The sequence below is a fragment of the Lactuca sativa genome, chromosome 9 (assembly GCF_002870075.4).
Source record: "Lactuca sativa cultivar Salinas chromosome 9, Lsat_Salinas_v11, whole genome shotgun sequence".
Classification (NCBI taxonomy): Eukaryota; Viridiplantae; Streptophyta; class Magnoliopsida; order Asterales; family Asteraceae; genus Lactuca; species Lactuca sativa.
The window spans coordinates 207,179,198-207,198,230 of NC_056631.2; the positions used below are offsets into that span (position 1 = coordinate 207,179,198).

Genomic DNA, 19,033 nt, shown 5'->3' on the forward strand with positions numbered 1-19,033 from the left:
ACTTTGGAAACTTGAGAGAATATGTATATGCACTCTTGAAATCGGCCACCACTTAGTTCTCACACAAGTAGTTGTCATTTCAAGCATCAGAAGCATCTTTATATAGTGTGGAGGATTAGGGTAAACCCTAATAACCCATGTCTTTTCCTTTCCAAGGATCCATGGGTTAAAAGCTCCATGGATCATCCATGAACCCCCATGCATGCTTAGCCCATTCCTAATGAATGTAAGCCCACATTATATAAAATGCATTAGCCCATGTTTAATTAGTCACCTTTTGATCACTAAATTATTTCATAATTAATTTAAGATCGATACTAATTAAACAATGTAATGTCATATACATTAATATATTATAACATATAATATATTAATAAATCATAAACAAATAAAGAGAGACGCGCAAATGCGTGTCAAGGAAGTCCCTGTCATAAAGAGAGACGACGCGTATTTACAACGCACAATTACGACGCGCATTTACGATACGCAATGCGTATCAAGGAAGGCCATGTCATAAAGGAAGACGACACGCATTCGCGTGTCGTAACTTTATGACGCACGTGTTAATGACACGCAATGCGTATCAAGAAAGCCCCTGTCAAGAAAGGCCATGTCATAAATGAAGATGACATACATTTCTGCGTATCATAATTTTAAATGCTTAAAAAAAATATTATTTATAGATTTATTAATTTTCAAATTAAATAATACATTAAAAATATCATAATACAAAATAAAATACCATAAATAAAAAAGATAATTCATTTCACTAATATGTCAGATACAAATAATTATTCCAAAAGTGATTAAATGTTATAAAAAAATGAACTCATTTATATGCAATTGCATCATCTAGCTTACTATGTGCCAAAAACTCTCTCTGTGTTTATTTTTGCTTGAGTCTCGTTTCCTCCAGAGCTTCTAGCCATGCCAAAATATGATATTTTGAGTCTCGTTTCAAGAACCAAAATCACCTTCAATCACACAATTAAACTCTAATGTTGGTAGACTGAGAGTTCCAGAATCAAGTTTACATCCATCACCTTCAATCACCCAATTAAACTCTAGATCTTCTCTTGTTTGAAAGAAATTGGTGTTTGTAATCTATGAACAAAAAACGCAAAGACCAAGGTTAACATTTTCTATATAGAAAGCACAACTGGACATATGAATATATAATACGCAACATAAACATTTTCATGAAAATGATATAGACAAATAAGTAAGAGTGATGATATTGATACCTTAATTACGCCATTGGTGAACGAAATTTTAATTGGTTGATAGAAATACTTGACCTCTGAAAACAAATAAACAAAGGATCAAATAATAATTAGCTCAATGGTTTAAACTACCAAATTACCTTTGAGAACCAGCAGGTGAAAACACTATGTGACCGGCTGCTTGCTGTTCATATCTGTTCCTGCCACTTTTATATTTGCAGCACCCTGATAAAGCATGAAAACTAATTTTAAATCCAATATAATCATAAATAAGAAGTAACAAAGTGTAAAGGGGATCCGATTGTACAATGTTATTAAGAGGTTTTCCCTAACTATATATAGCCTAATACTACATTGCTATTAAGGGACACCTTGTTTAAAGTAACTATGACAGGAATTGCAGTTGTGTCAAATTGTAGAAACTCTTCATCACTAACATCAACTTCAGGTTGTTTGTCAAAAGGAGCAGTTGAAGCAGCTATGACAGCAACTGCATATCAAAAGCAGCCTTTCATCGAATAGAATAAATAATAATAAAAATAAAGTAAGATTAAATTTTTTTTAAAAAAAGAAAAGTATATGATGTTACCTTGATAGCAGCACCTAAGGCATCAAGTATATTCCCATCTATATTTATCAGAAAACCATCAATATATAAATCCCAACACACTCTCCCATCCACAATTAACAAAGATGAAAGATTGATTCCCGCTCCTATCATACAAAAACATTCTTTAAAAGATTTGATGAGGGTAAAACGGTCATTTGACAGACAGGCTTTTCAACTACATTACATACCCGCTCCAGTTTTACCACTCAAACAGTAGCTATGCTTGCTCCCTTGTTCAATTTCAAAACAAGAGTAAGAGAAATATCTAAAAGGACTACATAATGTACTATCAACAAGTGACAAGTACCTCTGTACAAATCCATGCATTTCCTGCCCCACGAATCTCGCCACCATCTACAAGATTTGCTCTAATTCCATATAAATTTGCAACCTGCAAAATGTTTGTTCCATGTTCTCTATGAAACATGATTTTTAATTCAATGATTTAACAAGAAAAAGTAGGAGCAACTTACACAATTATCAGTATTGAAAGTAAAATTGGCCGATATATAAGAGAATGGAACCCTGTCAAATGTTGCCACTGCACCAGCCTCTTTATTCTTCATGATTGCCTCGTAGATAACTTTCTTGAAACAGCCCACTTCCCACAAATACTGGAGCATCCAAAGGGCCTTGACGGTTGAAAACAACTATCACTGATCCTGCCAACTGCAACCACAGAGATAGGAAGTTAAAACCAAACCACACATTTGGAAATCTGTAGGTTAGCATTAGCTTACTCAAAAGGAACATACATACCGGGCATTTATTTCCACAGAAGGAACCTGACACATAAGGTGATATTCTCCTTCCTCTGGTTCAATTCTGAAATCTCCAGAAGCTTCTAGAGGAACCTTGCCAAACCAACCACTCACATTGTGTAACAATATTCATTGAGCTCGAAAACACAAGCTTGCAAATATATCCTACAAAAGGGGAGGGGGATGCTTATCAAGAAAAAGGTAATTATGATGAAAGTGTAGTAAAAATGGGACATACAGAAAATGAAGATGGTGCATCAGATATTTGAAAAGCCAACCCTGTCACATCAACTGCAGTTACCACAGGTAATTACAACTTGCAACCACCATTCATAATTCACATAATATGATATTGATATAATGATAAGAAATAGAGTGAGCACCAAGGTTGGGTATAGGGGATGTAAATATGACATCAAGAACATTATGTCCTTCTCTTGTCACTACTGGAAAGTCACCCCCCGTGGGACCCGCATGCCCTCTCCCTATACATGCTCTTCTCCATACCTTACACACACATATATTCACAACAGAAGATGGATGTAATATGTATTATTATTTTTCTTTCCTTTTTCTTAATTATAACTCAATTACTTTTCTTTTCTTTTCTTTTGCATACCTCAGCATCTCCTACAAAAAGGTCATCAATCTCTTATGCCGTCTCCATCCACCCCACCTGAAATGTAACTCTTAACCATTATATATATATATATATATATATATATATATATATATATATATATATATATATATACATATATATATATATACATATATATATATATATGCTCCCTGAGTTTAGCTGCTTTTTTTTAATTTTGTCTCAAAAAGTTTTCTCCAGGCTTTTTGCTTGTTTAATTGAACAAGTAAAACGACAGTCACCGTCTTTCAAATTTATTTTTTTTATTTAACTTAATTGCGTAAATTGTTTTTCATTTAACTTGGAACAATGTGCAAAGGTCTTCCTGATTTCATTTAGCTTAACAGAAAACTCATAACAAATGAAGAATTGCAACTTCAATGGATTCAAAATTCAGATAATAATATAAAACAGACTTAATGCAAGACTTTCTCCTTGTGACATGAAAATGTGAACCTGCAAAGATGAGTAAAAGAAATCCTTTCGAATAGCTGCAGTGCAGAAAAGATGAGTAAAAGAAAGAAATAGATTTAGCCCAAAGAAAGAAAAAAAAAAAGTATTGAAATATATTTTGTATGAAGCAAAGCAATACCTTACCGGAACAAAAAGACTGACGAATTTGAGATTGGCATGCCATTTTTGGTTGACTGTATCAAAAAAAAATTTGTAGACAGCCAGCCACCATCTTCTTAATATGTTGCTTGTACTTCTCAACCCATGCAGCTGACGACACAATCACAACCAAGTCCCCAATCACATCAACTATAAGGCCTAACAATCTATATTTTGGATAAACTATTAAGCCATAGCTATAAACAACAGATTCAAAATAACAGGAAATAGCTACCTATTTCCTTCACTATTCACAAGACGATATGCATTTGTATTGGCAGAAGGGAGCCCTAAGCTTTTACGTAATCTGATGGTTGCATCTATTCTTGTTTCAAGCACCTTTTCCACATCCAATGCACAAGAAGGATCTATGTGCCATTCATTCCATCCAAATATTAATTAAAATAATCTTAATTCATCAAACAGTTTTTTAACTTGACTTGGGTAATGACAGAATACCCTGATACTTCCTCCTCTAGCTGCATGAGCCTCATACATAACATAGAGCGCGAGTTGTGCAAGCCCCAACTGATTGGATTTTGTGTCCCGTTAACCATTGGGCTTCCATCACGAAACAGTTGTGTTTTCCCCTTCTTCAGGATAACCTTTGCAAATTCCATGTTACCATTGTGAAGGGTATATGCTAACTGCTAAGGGCTAAGCCTATATATGAAACCCATAACCAAGCCATTTCCCTGATAAGATTACAAACCTAAATATTCTGAATTTATAATTTTAAATATAAACCTGTTGGTTCCAAAAGGAAACAAACCCAAAACCTCGTGAACGACCCGTTTTTTGATCCCACATAACCCTCGTATCCCTGTTCATTATTATAATAATATAACATTATCATCAATATGATTGTGTGTCGTAGATTTATATCGGGAGTTAAAGGAGATGTATGGATGTATGTACTCACAAACAACTAGCATAAACAGAGAACCATGCAAACAGCATAGCATCAATGACTTCAGGGCTCAGATCACCAATAAATATGTTGTAGTGACCTACAATACAAACCAAAAGTAGAAATACCATCAAATCTGTATGTATCAATTCGAAAGAAAAAACTTTAACTCGTGTCTTGTTGAATGTGTTGCACCTCTTGACATCTACATGTATAAATTCGAAAAATTTAGGAGCAGTTATTCACTTTCTATTAAGTTGTTCTTTCCAAATTTAGTCAAAATGAAATACTTATATAATGTCGTTCTTTTTATGTTTAGTAAAACAATTTAGGATTGACAGGAAAAGCCTTGTATTACAATTTTTCAACTGTTAATTCATTTTTATGTATTAAGTAAAAAAGAAGCTCTCATAAATAATTTACCAGATTAAGTATAATCCCCATGAAATTAAAAAAAAAAAAAAAAGATCTTATAACTTTTAGTGGTTCATACCTCGAAATTCTTAAGGGGTTCATCAAATAAGAAACTTCCATTTTCAAGCCCTTCTATTACTATATCTGGAGGAGGAACTATTGGCTTCCTCCTTTTGATAAAAGTAAGAGGATAATTGTGTAACAACCAACATGATTCCTCGCAGTTCCTGAGATTTTGAGTAACAAAACAAAAATATATAGTTTCTAAAGTTTGCATAACAACCAACTTATTAAACTTATTTATATTTTATAGTTCATATTTCACTAAGAAAGCCAAATATGGTTTACACCTTTAAAACGCATTCCAGGAATAGCTACATTTGTGTTGGATTCTTTCCAAGGCTACAGCCTAGTTAAAGGACATTCAATGTCAATACATAATCATAGACGATTAATTTAACCATCCAATATATACTAATGAACAGTTCACATATTTGACTATTTTAGGTCAAAATCATGGTTTTGAATTCCGCCTCTTGTCAATCTATAACTCAAAATCGAACTTATAACACATGTATAATCATATTATCATTTCATTTATTGTACTCATCATACATCTACCTTGAATTTATCAATGAGAATTGGCTTACCTTAATAATTTCGCAACTTTTGTCAAGAACACATGCACCATGAATACCACATCACTATTTTTCCAATTCAAAGCTTGGTCAAGTGAACACCGGTCTGGTCTAGCACAGATGGTGGAAAACAACATGCAAATTCCTCTGCAATGATGATAGGCTAGGGTTTTAGAAAGAAAGAAGAGAGGAAATGTTTAGAGAGAGAAAGAGAGCGAGCGAAATTCAAAATAAGGTATGGATGATTGTGATCTTCAGAGATGACCGTACACTTCTTTAAACCATTTCAGGGTGAACCCATACCATCTAGAACTGCAAAACAGAGGAAACGATCATCTTTTTCTTCAACCCATAATAAGGTTACTGTATTTTGAAAAGACATTAAGAATAGTACCAAAGCTCCGATGAATCCTCCCCTCAACCTTAAACTTTATTCTCTCTCTTTCTGCTCGTTTTTTCTTTTCTTTCCCATTTTCTGTTCAGTCTTACCGCACACACACAGACCATCTGGGAAGTAGGGCGACATCAACGATGGTGGAGGTGATAACCAACGGTGGCTGGTTTAGGGCTTTTACAGAATATGCGATATTTTTGTTTAGATAAACAAAAGTGGAATCGATGAGAATGTATGCTTCGGTTACTGGATACCAAAAAAACCGATGTAATCTTGAATGAAAGTACAATAGATGAGAATGTAGAGAGCCCCAAATTGAAACCTTGTCCAGTAGAATCGATTTGAGAGTGAGTGTTGGATTTATTGCTTCCCTTTCCCGGTTCACTTACCGTTTAGTTACCCTAGTCGATCGATTCAAACTTTCACGAAAAACCCTAGGTAGCAACCGATAGAGACAAGAAGGATGGGGAGAAGGTAATATTGGATCCGATTTCAAAGAGTAACAGTAGATTTCACTGAAAACCATTTCCCAGTTCGCTTGACCTTTGGTTACCTCAGTCGATCGATTCAAGCTTTAAATAAAAACCCTAGGTAGCGACCGAGAGAGACAAGAGGGAAAGGAAGGAGCATCGATAATTAGGGTAGGAGGGAAAGAAGAAAAAGATGTGGGGTTTTTAATTTTTTAGGATTTCATTTTCTACAGGATGGAACGTGCGTTCCATTAAAATTTATAAAGCGACATCTTTAGACGACGCATATTTTATTATAGGTGCCCTCCGTGTTTTTTTAGACACTAATTTAAGGGCACGCAATAATGCGTGACATGAATCCTTTAATTTTTTGAAGAGACGACATTTTTTAATGTCACTCTCTCTTGCGTAACATAAATCAATGAGTGTCCTTGTTTGCGTGCCGTAAAAGGGTCTTTTTCTTGTAGTGATACTATTCTCATAAGATTATCCATAATAATTGTTCGGGTGAAGTGCAACCCAAATGGACCATGTCGGGTCGGGTCAAGTATATACCAAATAAGTTATGAGTCTCCCACTTGGATAAGTCTAACAACTGTATTTTCCTATATTACTTCTGGAACCAACCAACAATCTTAGCTCTCGAAAACTCTGTTGAACTATGAAGCGCCATTTTAGATAAGTGATCATATAATCCTCTGTTCTCATGATATCAGCCGGACAAATACATGGAACAACGTCGTACTTATTGTCCAGCAGTTTGTTTCACAATTTCCGATTTGTTTGACAAAGAACTTAATTGAACATGTCAATTTAGTTCTGACCGAGCCTGGTACATAGGTCAAAACAAAATCATCGAGGGGCCCCAATATCGCTTCTATTTCTAGAAGGAACAGATAAACTTTGACTCATATGCCTGTTCTACTACTTGTTGAATTGTACACAAAGGCACGTTTTATAACATCAAGTTACTGATGCGTTTTCGTGCAATCAATGCACAACCAACTCATAGGCAACAACTCATATCTCTAGGTTTGAAGACTTATATGATATTACCGTATCACGATCACTCGAGATAAATTCCATGAAGTGATACAAGTGAGTGTGGGTTAATTCCAATACTCATAACTTATGAGCACTCATGAATGTTGTACCAACCATTGCTATGTCTAAACACATTTCGCCATCTACAAACTCGATTCATGACAGTCTTAATTCATACCTACTTCCAGCATATGAAAGACTGTGGAGTGTTTAAATAACTTAGTTATTCGGAAAGAATAATCTAGCTATTCTGGAAGTCAAAACATGAAAAGTGAAACACAATAATAATCGAGTCCAATATGGTCTCAGAACCCTTTTTGAATATAAATAGAACCACCTTTTATTTATCACCATATTGATTACACATTTTTCATTGTATAATGTTTTAAATAATCTACTTAATACTTGAATAAAACAACAGTTGTCCCATGCTCCTAGCATGTACACTTTGTTTTCTAAACAATAGTTATGCCATACTCCATATATGCAAACTATGTTTGTCTATGATCCTACCTTTGTGAAATAGATCAATTCAACATGATTCCAATGATGCTCATTTCACAATCCCAAATCCTTATTGTAAATATAAGAATTCCTAATTCTCACCATTTACCAAAATCAGTTAGATTTTAAACTTATATGCAATGTTCCCCTTGTAATTATTATGCATAAAGTCACCAAAACCTTGTCACTAGTCGTTACAGAGTATTCCGAAGAAGATCAATTCTATGGAAACGAAGTCTCATATTCAAAGTACATCGCTTTGAACATCCTTCTTGCATTAAGGTTTTCTAATCTTACACAGATTGAATAACTTCCACCTATGGAGACATTTCCATAGTCCCATTTTGACTATCACTTCTAAACAAGAGTTGCCTCTTTTCAGAAGATGTCAATATGGTCCTGCCAAAATTAACACTATACTTCCAAATGTCCCTGAGCAATCAATCTTTGGCAAACCTCAGATTGTCCTCGATAATTACTTAATCACTTTAGTCATATCTAGATCTAGACTTTTCCCTTCTAAATGCCCTGAGCTTTTGGAAAATTTAGAAAGGATGAATATTATAGCACATGAAATCGATCCTATATCCAAAGCATATGGGACACGATTCATGATGTCTCATATAAAGACATGATACTAGACCAGTCTTTTGCTACAACATTTTTTATTTGCCATGTTTTTCAAAATTTAACTATGAAGAGGGATGTCGTAATCATAATCGAATTTTGATAACGCAATATATATAGAATTTCTTTAAGTTGAACCATTCCAACATAAAATACATATATATATATATATATATATATATATATATATATATATATCCTTGACTAAAGATGATTAAAATCACAATCTAAGCTTTTAGAATTGAATTGAAGTATAATTTCCTCTCCCTTAATTATAGCAAAACAATTTTTTTCAACCCTTGCAACTTCACGAATTGAAATTTTGGTTTTCTATAATTAACATTGCTAGCTTGCAATAATAAAAATCATAATTATCATGCTCCCACTAACATGATGATTATGAGCATAACACTTATGCTCCCACTAGCTTTGACATGTATTCAGAAATCGGTTGGACTTCTAAAATTTAGATTCATACACCTTTCTATAGATAGCTCACATGTGTGTCTTAGCAATTTCAAGAACTATGAAAAGGGATGTCGTAATCATAGTCTCAATTGTTTAGACCTTTGCCATTTCTCACAAGTCCATGTTAGTGTGTCGGTTAACCACACACGCTCCACTAACGACTTTTGAAAATGCAAATAACACAATTGCTATCTACTTAATATCTACTTAGTGAAAGCGTTTCCTCACCATCATTCTCATGAATCAGAGAGAAACCTTATGACACTTAGATTTTATGGTGTATGAGTTCCTATCCATGTGAATTTGTCAAAGCCATAATCACAAGACAAGGTTAGTGACAAATTCAGCCTTACATGGATTGAACTTCTTAAATCTTAATTTCTTGTCACCTGGTAGCACGAGGCCCGCCAATGCTTCCAAGCTGTTATGCTCACAATTTACAACTAACAGAACTCATATGCATAGTCAACTTAATTGGCACAAGAATTATGTCAACATGATAGGTTACAAACCTCAAGTCATGTGCTAGTGATAAAACACAGATTTTACTCTTGATTAAATCTTGAAACTCTTTCAGGATCTTTAAGGCTCCCACTGTCCTCTTCACATATAATTTTACCTTGTCAAGAACCATTCCCTCAAAAAACAAATATTCAATGGATAGTACGGATTCTTATCAAGACTAACACTTCACACAATTGGTCTTAGTTGGTCTTTGTCTCATCCAAGACATCACAACTTACCAATTCAAATGTACAAGAGTAGAAAACATTTTACACTACATTTGATAAGTGTTTTAAACCTTAATTTATGTCACTCAATGTTACAATCCTAGAGTATAACTCTAAGAATTGTTTTGGAACGAAGTATGATTCATCTTCTTGATTTTAACCATTCCAACAATTCATGACCCCTCTTCTTAGTCATAACAATGCACCAAGATGTCCTTAGAGTATGAATATGTGATATGGTTTCATAATCATTAAGATGATCATAAAACATGATAATAAAGTACTCTCCCATCTTTTCAGATTCGAGAAACTTTTATCTTTCTGCCTAATTTGATTCTTCTCATCCGTTCTGCCATACATTGAAACTTTTCCAATGTTACAGAATTATACTTAACCTTATAAGTATAACCATATTTACTAATCTTTAGTAAATCATGACGAATCGATCTTTGTGGTGGACATTTACCAACACACACCCAATGTACCTAATTCCTTAGTCCTTCAATTGACTCACATATGCATGTGATCAATGAATTAGTCTTAATTTTTCAAAGATGAAAATTTTTATTCATCATACATTACAGCCTGTATGATTCCAAGTTTTTGTCCAATTGAAACTTGGGTGATGAGAACCTTTCCTTATTTGGTAAATTCAGACACTACCACAAATGAGAGAATCAAACTCATATTTCCAATATTGCTAGAAACACACAAACATCAACTTTCCATAAATGCCATTGTAAGGGGATATAGTATAAAATAAAATAAACAAAACTTTTATTTCTTTATTAAAATGCGGAAAAATATTCCTTACAATGCAACTTTAAATGGAAACTATGCTATTACATATTCCCTAGCAATATATCATAACTTCTAAGTAGTAGCTAAAAAATCCGATCCTTGAACCATGTGATAGAAATCCATCTTCGCAATCAAATTCAGCACACTCTTCTTTTAACCTTCCTTTTGCTCTATCCTGCTAAACATCAAGATGCAATCTAATCACATCATGTAATAGGAATCAACAATTAGGAACTTTAATAAAGTTAGATAGTGGACTTACGTGAAGCAGAGTCAACCATTTTGTCTCTACTTGCTTTCAAATCTTTCAAGTATTCAGGGCAGCTTCGCTTCCAGTGTCCCTTCTCATGACAATTAAAACATATAGACTCTTTGGGAACGGTACACGAGACAATCACAGACTTAGCCTTTCAGTTTACCTTTCGGTCAACCGGGTTGACCAAGGTCGATCCCTTTCCATTGGGAAGAGAAAGCTTTTCTGGACTTCCAATGTTACCATTATCCATGTCCATGGAAGTTTGAGAATTTAATCTTTCACCAATATTTACTTTTCTAGTGCGCCAAAACATTTCTGATTCAGCAGCAATGAGCAAATAAGAAAGATCAATAAGATTTATGTCGTGATCTGTCACATAGTATGTTGGAATAGTGTCTAAGGCTGCAACTATATTAGGCAAGTATTACGAGAGAGTAAATATTATTAATATATTATGAGAATAATATAATGAATAATATATTAGTTATTTGATTAATATAAGTCATAGAATTAATTAGAATTAATTTGGTGACTTAAAGAGATTAATTAAATAAAGGGGTATAAACTGTCAATTGTTTGATAGTTAAGCTTTAGACTGTAAATCCATTTGGATATGGTATAGACGAATTCTAAGAGTTTTAGGATAGCTAAAATCGTCCATATAGATATCTAAGGAATGGATTTGGATAGCCTTAAGAGATGATTATCCAATTAGGGTTTAGGTTGTAACCCTTAAAGAGTATACAAGTATAAATAGACCCCACGGCATAAGGAAATTGGCACCTCTCCTAAAGCAAGAGAACCCTGGCCGATTTCCTCCCCTCTCTCCTCTCTCCTAAATCATCTTCCTTGCTATTGGTGTTTGTAAGCCATTAGAGGAGTGACATTTGTGACTCTAGAAGCTCCAAGACCTCAAGATCAACAAGGAACTCAAAGGTATGATTCTAGATCTGTTTCGATGTTGTTATTTAACCTAATTAGTCATTAGAAGACTTGGATTCAAAGCATGTTTATTAGAAAGCCTAGATCCAAGAAATAGGGTTTTGCATGCGTACATAGGAAAGTTCTTATGGCTAAAACCCATCAGTGGTATCAGAGCCTAGCTTGGTTTTCTTTAAATTGTTGGTTGATTAACTGAAACAAACCTGCAAAATTCGATTTTTAGGTTTCTGAGTCATGGACTCGGCGAGTTCCAAGGTGGACTCGGCGAGTCCCCTTGTGCACTCGGCGAGTCCAGGCGTCAGGAATGGCCAGATTCGGGATTTTTTCATAATTATCTTATGGAAACTTACCTTAATCATAATAGATCAATCTAAATCCGATTTTTTGATATATATGACTATTATCTTGATCTAGTTAAAGGTATTTATCAACTAATAAAATATTTAATTTCCTTATATGATAATTAATTAATTATTTTATTTATTTTGGTAATTATCTTTCAAAGAAATCTTGAATAAAATCAAATATAGATAATTAGGATATTAATTGTTAATTGGAATTATTTGTTATTTGATCCTCCATGTTTTAAATGTTTAAAACTTACCCTCAAGTTTTGAAATTTATTTTGTGATTAAAAGTTTTAATTTAGACAACTTAAATTTCAAACCCTAGATTTTAAAAGTTTTAAATACAACCCTATACTAATATGATATTACTAGAATAATATATATATATGTATAACTAAATGCTAGTCTTACCGTTAGTAGGCCTCATTCACGAAGCCGATCTATAAGGTGGGTATAAGGTTGCGGCCTATAAAATGGCGCTTAATGGGTGTACACTCACACCCACTGCTTTCTTGATTGGTGGAGGGTCGTTAGCCGAACGGGTAGGATAGGGCAACCTCATCCTCTCATTAAAAGTATAATAAGAAATATAAAGTAACTACACATATTTTTAAAATTTCCCAATCCTAGTTACTTTAGGAAAAGTGAATTGATGCAATCTCATGAAATTACACTTTGCACCTTGCTAAGAAGTTAGTGGAGCGTGTGTGGTTTACCGGCACACTAATTGGTTCTAAGCGAAGGTGGCAAAGGGTGATTCATTGTTTAGCATAGTTCGATGGAGCATGTGTGGTTTACCGGCACATCGAATAGGTGATCGTTACAATGAAGGCACCATGTGAATTTGCATGGTAATTCACACCCGCCGAAATCACCGCTTTTGAGACTCATGAGCGAGATGCAACGAAGGTACATTGCATCATGATCGCTACCATGAACTCCGAATTCCAAAAGTCCTACGAGGACATGTACCCGTACGAGATGCACCAAGACTTATTGGAGAGATACCACCAGAACGCGAGACAAGAGCGTTATGAAATTTTCACTAACATGATTTCCGCTAAGATGGGTCATGGAGAATCTCTTACCGTGCACCTGCAAAAGATGCAAAGGTATGTCGACCGCCTTCGCAAGTTAAATGTTGACTTTGGTGAAGACTTGGCGATCGATATGGTGCTTCACTCTTTGCCTCCGATGTACAACCAATTTAGGATGACCTACCACATGAACAAAGAAGAGGTCACCCTAAGCAAACTCCAAGGTCTCTTGAGGGTCGCTGAGAGCAACTTCAAGGACAAGTCTGTTGCACCTACTCCCAATCCGTCCGCTGCTCCTGTCTTGGCTATTGGTCAAGGAAAGGGAAAGAAGAGGAAAGCTTCATCGAAGAACTATCGCAAGGTGAAAGCCCGAGATGGTGCCTCTTCTAGTGGGACCAAAGTTGATCCCGCTAAGCCCTGCTCTAACCCGAAGGAGGCAGAGTGCCACCACTGCCACAAGATAGGACATTGGAAGAGAAGCTGCCCAGATTACCTGCAAGCAATCAAAGAGGGAAAGATCAAGCCATCTTTCGCAGGTATATACACAATCAAATCTAACGATTCTAATCATGCTATTTCTTGGGGGCTTGATACCGGTTGTGGTTATCACATTTGTTCTAATGTGCAGGGACTAAGAAGAAGTAGGGATGTGGAGCAAGGAAGGATCAATCTAATCATGAGGAACAGAAGATCGTCGCCTGTGACCAAGATTGGAGTGTATTCTTTAGTGCTTAGGAATAGTTTGGTTTTAGATTTGAACAATTGTTGCTATTCGCCAGAAATGGCTAGAAACATCATTTCATTTCATGGTTTATATAGACAAGGATTTAGATTTTCTTTTAATAATGAGAATGGTTCTATTTTGGCTTATCTAAATGGTGTCTTTTACTTTGAAGCTATACCATGTAATGGAATATATGAAACCGTTATGATTGTTGATAACTTAGGAAATGATGTTTTGAATATTGATTTTTCCACTAGTATGGATAAAGCATCCTTGTGGCATTGTCGTCTTGGACATGTCAACAAGAAACGCATAGCCCAACTCCAAAAGGATGGAGTGTTGGAGTCATTCGACCTTAGGGAAGATGACACATGCGAGTCTTGTTTTCTTGGAAAGATGACTAAGTCACCCTTCACGAGTACATGTGAAAGGGGCGAGGGTCTATTGGACCTAATACATACCGATGTATGTGGACCGTTTGGATCAACCACGAAGGATGGGAACCGCTTCTATGTGACTTTTACCGATGACTATAGTAGATATGGGTATATCTACTTAATCAAGCAAAAGTCAGACACCTTTGAAAAGTTCAAAGAGTTCAAGAATGAAGTGGAGAATCAATTGGGCAGGAAAATCAAGATGCTTCGATCCGATCGAGGAGGAGAGTACCTAAGTCTTGAATTCCACGATTATCTCTAGGAGTGTGGAATAGTTTCACAATTGACGCCTCCTAGGACACCGCAGTTGAATGGTGTGGCAGAAAGGCGTAATCGAACCTTATTGGATATGGTTCGCTCTATGATGAGTCGTGCTTCACTACCTATCTCTTTTTGGGGGTATGCCTTAGAGACTGCCGCCCATATCCTTAACCGAGTCCCTACTAAGAAGGTTGCCAAAACACCTCACGAGATGTGGACAGGGAAAGCTCCCTCGTTGGCACATATCAAGGTTTGGGGTTGCGAGGCTTTCGTAAGACGAGATACTCACGACAAGCTTGAACCTCGAAGTGAGCGATGTATTTTCATCGGCTACCCGCAGATCTCCTTTGGATATCTCTTCTATAGACCGAAGGACAATGTTGTCTTCGTTGCAAGGAGAGGAGTTTTCCGAGAGCGAGAACTCATGAGCCAAGGAAACAGTGGGAGGCAAATCGAACTTGAAGAGATTCAAGAGTCGATAGATGAAGGAACCTCTACCGCTGGCATTCAACCCGAGGAGGAAACTCCGGTTGAACCGATTGACGAATCCTTACCTCTTAGACGTTCCGATAGAGTTAGAGTTCATCCCCAGTTTTATGGCTTTCATATTACTACCGAAGGGGACACGTATATTAGTGATGGTACACTAGTAAACCTTGATGAACCTAATAGCTATAAGGAAGCCATGGCAGGCCCGGAGTCTGTAAAGTGGAAAGAGGCAATGGATAGCGAGATCCAATCCATGTATGATAACCAAGTTTGGAATTTGGTTGACTACGTGCCCGGACGTAAGACCGTTGGGTGCAAATGGATCTTCAAGAAGTAGACCGACATGGATGGAAATGTACACACATATAAAGCGCGATTGGTCGCAAAGGGCTTTACTCAAACTCTCGGAGTTGACTATGATGAGACCTTCTCGCCAGTTGCGAAGATTAAATCTATTAGAGTGATGCTAGCAATTGTCGCATTTCATGATTATGAGATTTGGCAAATGGATGTCAAGACCGCTTTCCTTAACGGAAAGTTGGCTGAGGATGTTTACATGGCTCAGCCAGAGGGGTTTGTGGATCCGAAGCATCCGAATAGAGTGTGTAAGCTTGAGAAGTCCATTTATGGACTTAAGCAAGCGTCTCGCAGATGGAATCTTTGCTTCGATGAGAAAGTCAAAGAGTTTGGATTTGTACGAAGCGAAGACGAATCTTGTGTATATGTCAAAGCCAGTGGGAGTATAGTAAGCTTCCTCGTTCTATATGTCGATGACATATTACTCATAGGAAACGACATCCCGACTCTGCAGGAGTTTAAGTCCTGGCTCGGGAAGTGCTTCGCTATGAAGGACCTCGGAGAGGCTTCTTACATTTTAGGAATAAGGATAGTAAGAGAAAGAAGTAAGAGACTAATTGGACTTAGTCAAAATACTTACTTAGAGAAGGTACTAAAATGTTTTAGTATGGAAAACTCAAAGAAGGGAGAACTACCGATACAAAGTAATGCCAAATTGAGTAAGACTCAAAGTCCGAGTACCGAAGCTGAGATAGCATAAATGAGCCGAGTACCATACGCTTCCGCAGTTGGCTCAATCATGTATGCTATGACTTGTACTCGCCCTGATGTAGCCTTCGCTTTGAGCATGGTTAGCAGATATCAAGGGAATCCTGGCAAAGCACATTGGATTGCGGTGAAAAACATCCTTAAGTACCTTCGGAGGACGAAGGAATGGTTCTTAGTCCTCGGAGGGAGTGATGACTTGAAGGTGCGAGGGTATAGTGACGCCAGCTTTCAGACCGACAGGGACAACTACCGTTCGCAGTCGGGCTGGGTCTTTACCTTAAATGGAGGAGAAGTGACATGGAAGAGTTCCAAGCAGGAAACCGTAGCTGGTTCAACGTGCGAATCAGAGTACATTGCAGCGAGCGAAGCGTCGAAGGAGGCAATATGGCTAAAGAACTTCATCGGTGATCTTGGAGTTGTACCTGCCATAAAGGAGCCAATGGAGATTTTCTGTGATAACGAAGGCGCGGTTGCCTTGACCAAGGAACCGAGGGATCATGGTAGATCAAGACATATCGACAGAAAGTATCACTTCATTAGACATCGTGTAGAAGAAGGACAACTCGTAGTAAAGAGGATATCATCAGAAGATAACCCAGCAGATCCGCTTACGAAGGGACTGAGTAGGGTTAAGCACTTGCAGCATGCTAGGAGTATTGGGCTGAAGGATGATATTAGCATAGATTAGATAGTATTAGAAACGTGTAATAGATAAATGTAATTGACATTTGATGATTAAATAAAGGAGTTTTATTTATGAGTAATGTTACTATCTTATGTTAATTGTTTAGCTATTGTTTCACTTTGCATGTTTTGACTTCTAGGATAATTGAGTTTATTAGGAATAATCGAATTGTTCAAATGGTCCACAATCGTTCATATATTGGGAGTAGATATGAATGAAGATTGTCATGAATTGGTGTGTAGAATGTCTAAATGGTGTTAGACATAGCAAAGGATTGTTGCAACGTTCATGAGTGCTTATGAACTAGTTTTGAGCATTGGAATAAACCCGCGCTTGATGGAATCACCTTATGGAATACGATATAAAAGGTGATCGCAAGACGATAATATCATATGGTCTTAAAACCTAGATATATGGTTTGTTATTTGTTAATTGATTGTACATTGATAATACGAAAACGCATCAGTAACTTGGTGTTATAAAACGTATTGTTGTGTATAGTTGGTTAATGAATAAGTAAATGCATATAAGTCGAAGTTTATCTGTAACTTTTATATAAGAAGGTAAAAGCGATATCTCAGCCGCTCGATGATTTGATTTGACTTATGTGTTGGGCCCGGTCAGAACTAAATTGATGTGTTCGATTAAGTTCTATGTCAAATAAATCAGAGATCGAGAAACCTAAATGCTTGACTAACCATTCCATAGGATTGTCAGCATGATATCTAACAGAGGACTGTACGTTCCCTTATCTAAAGGACAAGATTGATTATATCAGAGTTGACAGCGTCTTTGAGAGCTACAATTGCAAACCGAATTATACTTGTGAATATAGTTACTAGACTTATCCAAGTGGGAGACTGTTGGAATAGTGTCTAAGGCTGCAACTATATTAGACAAGTATTTGACCCGGTTGTGTATAGTCCTTTTGGGTTGCCTTCACCATAGCAACTTGATAGGATGATTTATTACGAGAGAGTAAATATTATTAATATATTATGAGAATAATATAATGAATAATATATTAGTTATTTGATTAATATAAGTCATAGAATTAATTAGAATTAATTTGGTGACTTAAAGAGATTAATTAAATAAAGGGGTATAAACTGTCAATTGTTTGATAGTTAACCTTTAGACTGTAAATCCATTTGGATATGGTATAGACGAATTCTAAGAGTTTTAGGATAGCTAAAATCGTCCATATAGATATCTAAGGAATGGATTTGGATAGCCTTAAGAGATGATTATCCAATTAGGGTTTAGGTTGTAACCCTTAAAGAGTATACAAGTATAAATAGACCCCACGGCATAAGGAAATTGGCACCTCTCCTAAAGCAAGAGAACCCTGGCCGATTTCCTCCCCTCTCTCCTCTCTCCTAAATCATCTTCCTTGCTATTGGTGTTTGTAAGCCATTAGAGGAGTGACATTTGTGACTCTAGAAGCTCCAAGACCTCAAGATCAACAAGGAACTCAAAGGTATGATTCTAGATCTGTTTCGATGTTATTATTTAACCTAATTAGTCATTAGAAGACTTGGATTCAAAGCATGTTTATTAGAAAGCCTAGATCCAAGCAATAGGGTTTTGCATGCGCACATAGGAAAGTTCTTATGACTAAAACCCATCATAGTAGTCCTTAATGAACTCACTATATGACTCCGGAAGTTTCTGAAGAACCCAGTCAGCAGCCAACTTCCTTGAGATATCGACACCTAACATTCTCAACCTGTCAGTGTGTGACTTCATTTATAGTACATGAGTACACACAGGGTTTCCATCTTTATGTTTCATTGCCATTAGGGCTTGAGTGATCTTGAACTTTTCAAGTCTTCGAGCTTGTGGGTCAGGGAGAATAAATGGAGGAGGTGGAGGAAGTGAAGCATGATGTTGAGGGACATCATCTTCAAGAGGAAAGCTTGTTCCAAGCGATTTGGGAAGAT

At 36.2% G+C, this 19,033-nt stretch overlaps 1 non-coding gene across 9 annotated transcripts; it reads right to left on the reverse strand.

Annotated features, from left to right (window-relative positions):
- Positions 1 to 744: 744 nt before the first annotated feature.
- On the reverse strand, positions 745 to 6,872 carry LOC111892997 (uncharacterized). 9 transcript variants are annotated; one of them, XR_006187557.2, is made up of 20 exons: positions 6,203 to 6,872; positions 6,079 to 6,120; positions 5,821 to 5,955; positions 5,250 to 5,397; positions 4,769 to 4,856; positions 4,306 to 4,669; positions 4,082 to 4,214; positions 3,832 to 3,957; positions 3,214 to 3,270; positions 2,978 to 3,101; positions 2,833 to 2,885; positions 2,593 to 2,759; positions 2,307 to 2,502; positions 2,141 to 2,224; positions 2,022 to 2,063; positions 1,813 to 1,937; positions 1,595 to 1,713; positions 1,364 to 1,448; positions 1,245 to 1,300; positions 745 to 1,104 (listed from the first exon to the last, which is right to left on the reverse strand). It is a non-coding gene; the product is annotated as an uncharacterized LOC111892997 (transcript). The 9 variants fall into 9 exon arrangements; XR_008227214.1 differs by having other exon boundaries at positions 4,306 to 4,541; positions 4,626 to 4,669; positions 5,821 to 6,120; XR_008227213.1 differs by having other exon boundaries at positions 4,306 to 4,541; positions 4,619 to 4,669; positions 5,821 to 6,120.
- Positions 6,873 to 19,033: the final 12,161 nt, after the last annotated feature.